We start from the raw sequence: 8339 nt of genomic DNA, 5'->3' as shown, positions 1-8339 counted from the left end.
AAAAGAACTCGCCCTCGAGTTCTAGTCCACCTGGGTCAAAGATGTAAACAATCCGCTTAAGTAATAGAACACATAATCCGGCGGAAGCAATCATCATGTCTAACGCTCGAGACAATCGAGAGAAGCATCTCCAAGGTCAGCAGAAGAAGAGGAAAGAAAGAGCCCATGTAGACTCATGCAAACAGAATCTGCGCTGGAGAAGTAAACTAGCTGGGAAGATCGCAACGTACTCCTCCTGGATCGGTGGGATCGGCATAACAGCAATGGGTAGTACCAATGCATAACTAGCCTCAACAAGGTCATCATCTACTAGTATCACATCGGGCGCAATGGAATCAACAACAAAATCATCTGCTAGAATCGTATCCGGTATAGTGATATCAGACGGGCAATCCTCCTGATCAATCTGCATAACAAGTACCTCTGTGTCAGCAAAAATCTCGACAATCTGCTCAACTGGCTCAAAGATAGTGCAATCCTCCGTAATATATTCTCGATCATCTGTCTCAAGTAATGGCTCGTCAAGCAAGGCACTCGCCTCTGACTCATGGTGGTGCTCGGTCGACTCTGTCAATGGATCAACCTCATGCGACTCTGCCAAAATATTTGTCTCGACTGTAGAAGTGGTAAAATCTCTCTCTAGATGCTCGGCAATCGGTGCGACAGAAATCTCAGAAGCATCATGTGCAACGATGTCAATATCAGCAATCCATCTCAGAGCTTGAATCTAAATCTGATGGAATCAAAGGCTCAACGTCGATGATCTCATCAATACGAGCATCGTGCTCCGTAAGAATAGCAGCAACGTTAAGTGGGATGGATGAAGTAGTGAAGCGGCTCTGCAAATATGACTCACACATGCGACGCTCAAAATATCGGTTTTCAGCTGCAATTTCAACGTCTCGTGCATGACATGCTATGGCTTGTCGTTCACGGCGAGCTGCTTCTTCTAGTCGAGCGGCTTTTTCACGTATCAATCTTTGGTCATACGCTGCTCGCTCACATTTCAATCTCTGTTAATTTTGTTATTGGTATGTAAACTCATAACGAACATCTTCCCATCGACGAAATGGAGGCTTACAAAACTCACGACGCTCGTTGACGAAGAAATTCCATCTCGACTTGGCTTCGCGGCACACTGTATTCATGACTTTGCGAATTGTTAAATCCTAATGATGCAGATAAATGGATTTATTTTCGCATTATTTAGTTTCTTGTATTTTTATTTCCATGTTATTAGTTTCTAGGATTTTATTTTCCATGTTATTTTTAGGAATTCTTATTTTAGTAGGTTTATATCTTTTAGGTTGTTTATTTGCCTATATATAGGCCTCTTTTTAATTTATTTATGACAGCAAGAGGGGCTATTGTTTGGCACCAAGGGTTTGGGTTTGGGTTGCGGTTTTTCCGTGGAAGAGATGGAGACGATGGAAGGTGGATGGTTGAACTAGAAAAGCCGAGAATTGGACGTTGAGGGGCTGAGTTTTAAAGAAGAAGAAAATACCTCTAGGGCTGAGATTAAGAATTGATGCTGATTCACTTGGGATGCTTGGATCTTTCGCTTTGATACCAAATTGATGCAGGACCGTGAAGAAAAGTTTTAAAAAATGGGAGATAAATAGACGAAAGGGGAGAGAAATAGAAGAATAGGGAAGAAGAGACGAAAATAACCTCAAGAAGAGACAAATTTAGGGAGAGAAGATAATAGATGAAGAGATAAAGAATAGACGAAATTAGAGGGAGGAGAAGAAACCTTTAGGGGAGAAGCCAATCAATCTTTATTAATCATCAAAAGTTATAAAATAAATTGAAAAGAGGCCTATATATAGGCAAATAAACAACCTAAAAGATAGAAACCTACTAAAATAAGAATTTCAAAAAATAACATGAAAAATAAAATCCTAGAAACTAATAACATGGAAATAAAAATACTAGAAACTAAATAATGCGGAAATAAATCCTAATATCTGCATCAGATAGTGTTAATGGCATTTGGAGCGTCGGTAAAGAGGGTTTGGAGGGAGGGAGGGGGATCCTCACGGATTGACGGAGCGGGTGCTTCCTCGATAGAAGTTTGGGTGAGGGAGGAAGCATGTGCAAGAAAGGTGGTCCTTAAAATTTGTGGTGGTGTGGTTTGGTCTACATAAGTGGGTGGAGTTGTATTAGGTTGGATAGAATAAGTGGAGGTTGTACAGTGCTTGAGGGAGGTGTATCTGTTGCGGAGGGGAATGTTTGTGTGGAATGTGTTGCGGAGGGGACTGTTTGTGTGGAATGACTTGTTGGTGTCGACTTTGGATGAGTGAAATGTTTGTCATATATGGCGGTTTAGCTGGAATGTTGATAGTATGATCTTTAAGTGAAAATTTTACTCATTGGTGTAGACTAGAAGGTGTGGCTTGGGTTTTGTGTATCCAAGGCCAACCTAAGAGTATATTGTAAGATGCGCGGCTATCTAATACATGTTGGTATTTTAATACAAAAATAGCCCTTGTTGGTATTTTACAAAGTTCTTTTGTTTACAAAAAGAAGCCACTTTGGTTTGTAAAATGAGTTTGCTCACTTCCTTCCAAAAAGCGAATACTCCCGTATTGGAAAGTGGAGAAAATTTTCATGTGGTTATATAGCTTTTCACTTCCTTAGCTTTGTGAATGACAAGAGAAGAAAAGGGGGCCTTCGCGCATGAACCACCAAATGGACCCGGTGGATTTTTGGCTATACCACGCACGTCGGCCGGCTGCACGTGTGAGTCAAGGTTTTTCCTTCCCTTATATTTTAATTTTTTGTCTCTGTCCGTGTTTAACTTACCTTTACAATTGCCGTTATTGATAAGGTAAGCCGGCATACCTGAAGTAAGCCAGCTTACTGCATCGTCAATTAACTGGGTAAATAACGGCGCAGTTCTCGGGTAAGCCGGTGTACCTAATCGTTGTGACTGTTGCGGAAGTGTCTCTTCGCATCTGTAACGTTTTTTATCGGCTCTTTTCTTAAAGGTCGTCTTTACTCCTTTAAAGGGTGCGTTGAACGAACATATTTTGGTTTATATAAAAGAGAAAGTTCTCTGTGTTTTCTATATAGAACTTCACAACGAAAAAACTACTGTTTTTCTCATTGCTTTCTCCATTTTACTGTAAACAAAGATTTCTTTCTTCTTCTTTTATTTTACGTATTTTGTTGGGCAATCGGAGTATTCGGGGGTTCGAATCTCTAAGATCGTGCAGTTCTTGGACGTCGATGGTGCGTCGGGCTATTGTATCCTAGGGGTGATTACAGCCAGTAATCTGCTGCATCGGAATTAGTTTCCGCTGAAGCGCAAATTCACCTTAAAGAGAGCGACATAGTCCGTGCCTCATCTCGCCGTACCAGAAAAGGTTTCACTAACATCGTTTATTTGTTGTTTATGTTTCTCAACAAAAGGCTGGTAAGCCGTATTATTCCCTAAATCCTCAACAATTTTAAGGTGAATTTGTTATCTCTGTATATATGGCATCATGAGATGAAGTTTTATCGGATTCCTCCAATCCGAATAAACCTTTTCGTTTTAACGGTGCAAACTTTAAGAGATGGAAGAAGAAGATGTTCTTTTATCTATCCATGAAAAAGGTAGCCCATGTTCTAACCGAACCTAAGACATAGAGATCAGAACTTGAACTGACTCGTTCCTTCTTGAAAAAATAGTGGAAAGAATCTGATTTTCTATGTCAAAATTTATCTTGAATAGCCTTTCCAACGAATTGTATGATTTCAATAGTGACTCTCAAGATTCTAAGTCTTTTTGGGAAGCGTCACAGAAACATATGACACGGAAGAAGCGGGTTCAAAGAAGTATGTTGTTAGCAAATACTTTAGATTTTACATGGTGGATGAAATGACTATTATATCACAGACCCATGAGTTGCAGAAATTGATCCATGACATTCTTACTGAAGGAATGGTCATTAGTGAACAATTTCAAGTGGCTACTGTGATTGACAAGTTGCCTTCTTCGTGGAAAGATTTTAGAAACTCTCTTTTACATAAATCTAAAGAGCTCTCTCTGGAAAGTCTTCTTGTCCGTTTGAGGATTGAAGAACAAAATCGTAACCAGGATAAGAAAGAGGAAAATGTTATTAATGTAAATGCTATTTCTGTTTTCCAAAGCCTAAACTAAAAACCGCAAGTGAATCTAAAGCCTAAGAAGAAGTCGATGAAAATGAAACAGAACTGAAACCGAGGTACCAATAAGAGTCAGAACCAAAACCCCAAAAAGAATACTGATTATTCTAAGGTTGTGTGTTACAACTGTGGGTTGAAAGGGCATATTTCCCAGATGTGTCGGCAAAAGAAAGGTGCACAAGTCCCTCAGGCCAATGTGACTGAAGAGCCACTTGTGGCTATGATCACTGAGGTGAATGCCGTTGGCGGGTCTGATGGGTGGAGGGCTGACACAGGGGCTTCTCGTCATATGTGTTATGACAGAAGTTGGTTCAAGACTTATGCACCTGTTGAAAGTGGTAAGAATGTGTTGTTGGGAGACTCTCACACCACTAAGGTACTCGAAACTGGGGATGTTGAACTCTGATTCACTTCTGGGCGGAAAGTGATGCTAAAGGATGTTCTTCACACTCCTGAAATGAAGAAGAACTTAGTTTCTGAATTTTTGTTAAATAAGGCTGGATTTAAACAAACCATTGAATCTGATCAGTACATTGTAACCAAGCATGGATCCTTTGTTGGGAAAGGATATGCTTGTGATGGAATGTTGAAATGAATGAAATTTTTTCTTCTGCTTATATGCTTGATTGTGTGAATTCATGGCATGCTAGATTATGTCACATAAATAAGAAGTATGTGCATGGTATGAGTATACTTGGTTTAATCCCAAAAATGAATTTTGAAGATTTTCAAAAGTGTGAAACTTGTAGTATAGCTAAAATAACTAGAAAGCCTTTCAAAAGTGTTGAAAGAAATTTAAAGTTATTAGAGTTAGTTCATACTGATATATGTGAGTTAGATGGTATCTTAACCCGTAGTGGTAAAAGATACTTCATAACTTTCATAGATGATTTTTCTAAATATTCAATCATTTATTTCATAAAGCAAAAGAGTGAAGCTTTGAAAATGTTTAAGGAATATTTGTTAGAAGTTGAGAATCGGTTTCACATGAAAATCAAGAGACTTAGAAGTGATAGAGGTGGTGAGTATGAAGGTAAAAGATACTTCATAACTTTCATAGATGATTTTTCTAAATATTCAATCATTTATTTGATAAAAAAAAAGAGTGAAGTTTTGAAAATATTTAAGGAATATTTGTCAGAAGTTGAGAATCAGTTTCACATGAAAATCAAGAGACTTAAAAGTGATAGAGGTGGTGAGTATAAATCACTAGAGTTTATTGATTTTGTGAAATCTCTAAGGATTGTACATGAAACCACGGCTCCTTACTCCCCCGCCTCAAATGGGGTTGCAGAAAGGAAGAATAGAACATTAGTTGAACTTATAAATGCTTTACTCCTAAGTTCAGGAGCCCCTTCCAATCTATGGGGTGAAGCAATTCTAACTTTAAACTACGTTTTTAATAGAATCCCAAACTATAAAACTAAAGTGCCACCACTTGAATTATGAAAAAACAGGAAACCTAATGTAAGTTACTTTAAAGTATGGGGATGTTTAGCTTATGTGAGACTTCCTGATCTTAAAAGACATAAACTAGGAAATAGAGCCATAGAATGTGTTTTTATGGGTTATTCTTTAAAAAGTAAAACATGTAGGTTCCTTGACCTCAAAAATAATGTAATTGGTAAATCAGTAGATGCTGAATTTTTTGAGGAGAAATTTTCTTTTAAATCTAGACATAGTGGATGTACCAAAACTATTGTAAATAGTGGGGATACTAAACATAGTTTAGATGAACACACTGAAACTGAAATTGAACCAAGGCGAAGTAAGAGGGCTAGAATAGCTAAAGATTTTGGCCCTGACTTTTATGCCTTTACCTTAGAGGGAGATCCATCTTCCTTAGAGGAAGCTTTATCCTCTTCGGATGCTGATTTTTAGAGAGAAGCCATCAATGATGAGATGGAATCTTTGTTGTCTAACCAAACATGAAATTGGTAGACTTGCCTCCGGGATGTAAAACTATTATTGTAAGTGGGTTCTTAGAAGAAAACTAAAACCAGATGGAACCATAGATAAGTTTAAAACAAGGCTTGTGGCCAAAGGTTTTAAACAGAAAGATAACATAGATTTCTTTGACACTTACTCTCCAGTTACTAGAATCACACATCTATAAGAGTCTTAATTGCAGTGGCAGCCATCCATAACCTTGTTATCTATCAAATAGATGTAAAGACTATATTTCTAAATGGAAGTTTAGAAGAGGAGATCTATATGGATCAACCTGATGGTTTTGTTGCCTTTGGTCAAGAAGACAAAGTGTGTAAATTGTTGAAATCACTTTATGGTCTTAAACAAGCACCTAAACAATGGCATGCGAAATTTGAAAATGTTGTTACATCAAATGGGTTTAAGATAAATGAAAGTGATAAATGCATTTACTATAAGTATTTTAGTTCATATTGTATTATCATTTACTTGTATGTTGATGATCTTTTAATTTTTGGTTGTAACTTAGAAGTAGTTAATAAAACCAAAAGCTTGCTTATGCAAAACTTTGATATGAAAGACCTTGGTGAAGCAAATGTAATTTTGGGGATCAAAATAACTAGATCTAAAAATGGTATTTATCTTGATCAATCCCATTATATTGAGAAAATACTTAAAAAGTATAAGTATTTTGATTGTAAACTTGTTTGTACTCCTTTTGATCCAAGTATTAGATTGTATTCTAATGATGGTGACAGTGTGAATCAAAAGGAGTATGTTAGTATCATTGGTTGTCTAAAATATGCCACTGATTATACTAGACCAGATATTGCATATGTTGTTGGTTTGCTATGTAGATATACTAGTTGTCCTAGTATAGAACATTGGAATGCTATATCATGTGTAATGAGATATCTTAAACGTACGATTACTAATGGGATTCATTTTCAGAAATTTCTTGCTGTCTTGGAAGGATTTAGCGATGCGGATTGGAATACTTTGTCAGAAGATTCCAAAGCTACCACAGGTTATGTATTTACTAATGGTGGTGGTGCTGTCTCTTGGAGATCCAAGAAACAAACTATAATCGCTCATTCTACTATGGAATCAGAACTAATTGCCTTAAGTTCTGCTTGTGAAGAAGCTACTTGGTTAAAAAAAATTATCTGACATACCTGTGTGGTACAGACCTGTGTCTTCAATTTTGATTCATTATAACAGCATGGCAACCATTGGAAGAGTATAGAACAAGTACTATAATGGAAAGTCATGAAAGATCCGAAGAAAGCACAGAACTGCAAGAGAGTTGATATCCAATGGCGCAGTCACTGTTGATTTTGTAAGATCAGGTAACAAATTAGCAGATCCCTTAACTAAGGCCTTATCAAGGGAGAAAATATGTTTTACATCGAGGGGGATGGGACTCAAGCCCATAAATGTGTAATTACCTATGATGGATACCCAATCTAGGGACTGGAGATCTCAAGAACTAGATTTTCAATGGAAAAAACAAGTCATAGAGTAATTGGTGGATGGAGCACGATCATGCTAAATATGAGTTTATCTCGAAGTCCATCCCTATGGTGTAACCCAGCATGATATCCTGAAGCTTTTTGTGAGGTTGAGTATTTTACTCTTAATGAGATCTATAACTCATATGAGTGGGATGTCTAGGCTACATGAGCATCCTCAATAGACTCACCTACATGTTTGCTAGGAATTGAGCCACTTCGAAAGAGAATGTGGGCTTAATTCTCTTCAGCTTACATGGACACTAGGATGTGCACTGGGCCATAATGTGCAAGCTTGGAAGAACCAATAGAATACTTTAGCTTCATGCGTGTGGTGTATTTCTTTCTAGCCCCCCCGGATTGTAGTTCAAGACATAGTCACTTCAACTCCTGGCAGTTAGAATACACTTACACTAAGTAAAGGTTCAAGACATAGTCACCTTTATTATGTGTTGCTTCGCCGGTTGCCCAACACAAGTTATATTTTATTTTAAAATGTTTTCTATTAAAATAAGTGGGGGATTGTTGGTATTTTAATACAAAAATAGCCCTTGTTGGTATTTTACAAAGGTCTTTTGTTTACAAAAAGAAGCCACTTTGGTTTGTAAAATGAGTTTGCTCACTTCCTTCACAAAAGCGAATAGTCCCGTATTGGAAAGTGGGGAAAAGCTTCATGTGGTTATATAGCTTTTCACTTCCTTAGCTTTGTGAATGAGAAGAGGAGAAAAGGGGGCCTTCGTGCATGAA

This window comes from Tasmannia lanceolata, unplaced genomic scaffold (genome assembly GCF_043159265.1).
Source record: "Tasmannia lanceolata isolate RefF3 unplaced genomic scaffold, GAP_Taslan_0.1 ptg000002l, whole genome shotgun sequence".
NCBI lineage: Eukaryota > Viridiplantae > Streptophyta > Magnoliopsida > Canellales > Winteraceae > Tasmannia > Tasmannia lanceolata.
Note: the sequence above shows the minus strand (reverse complement) of the source record.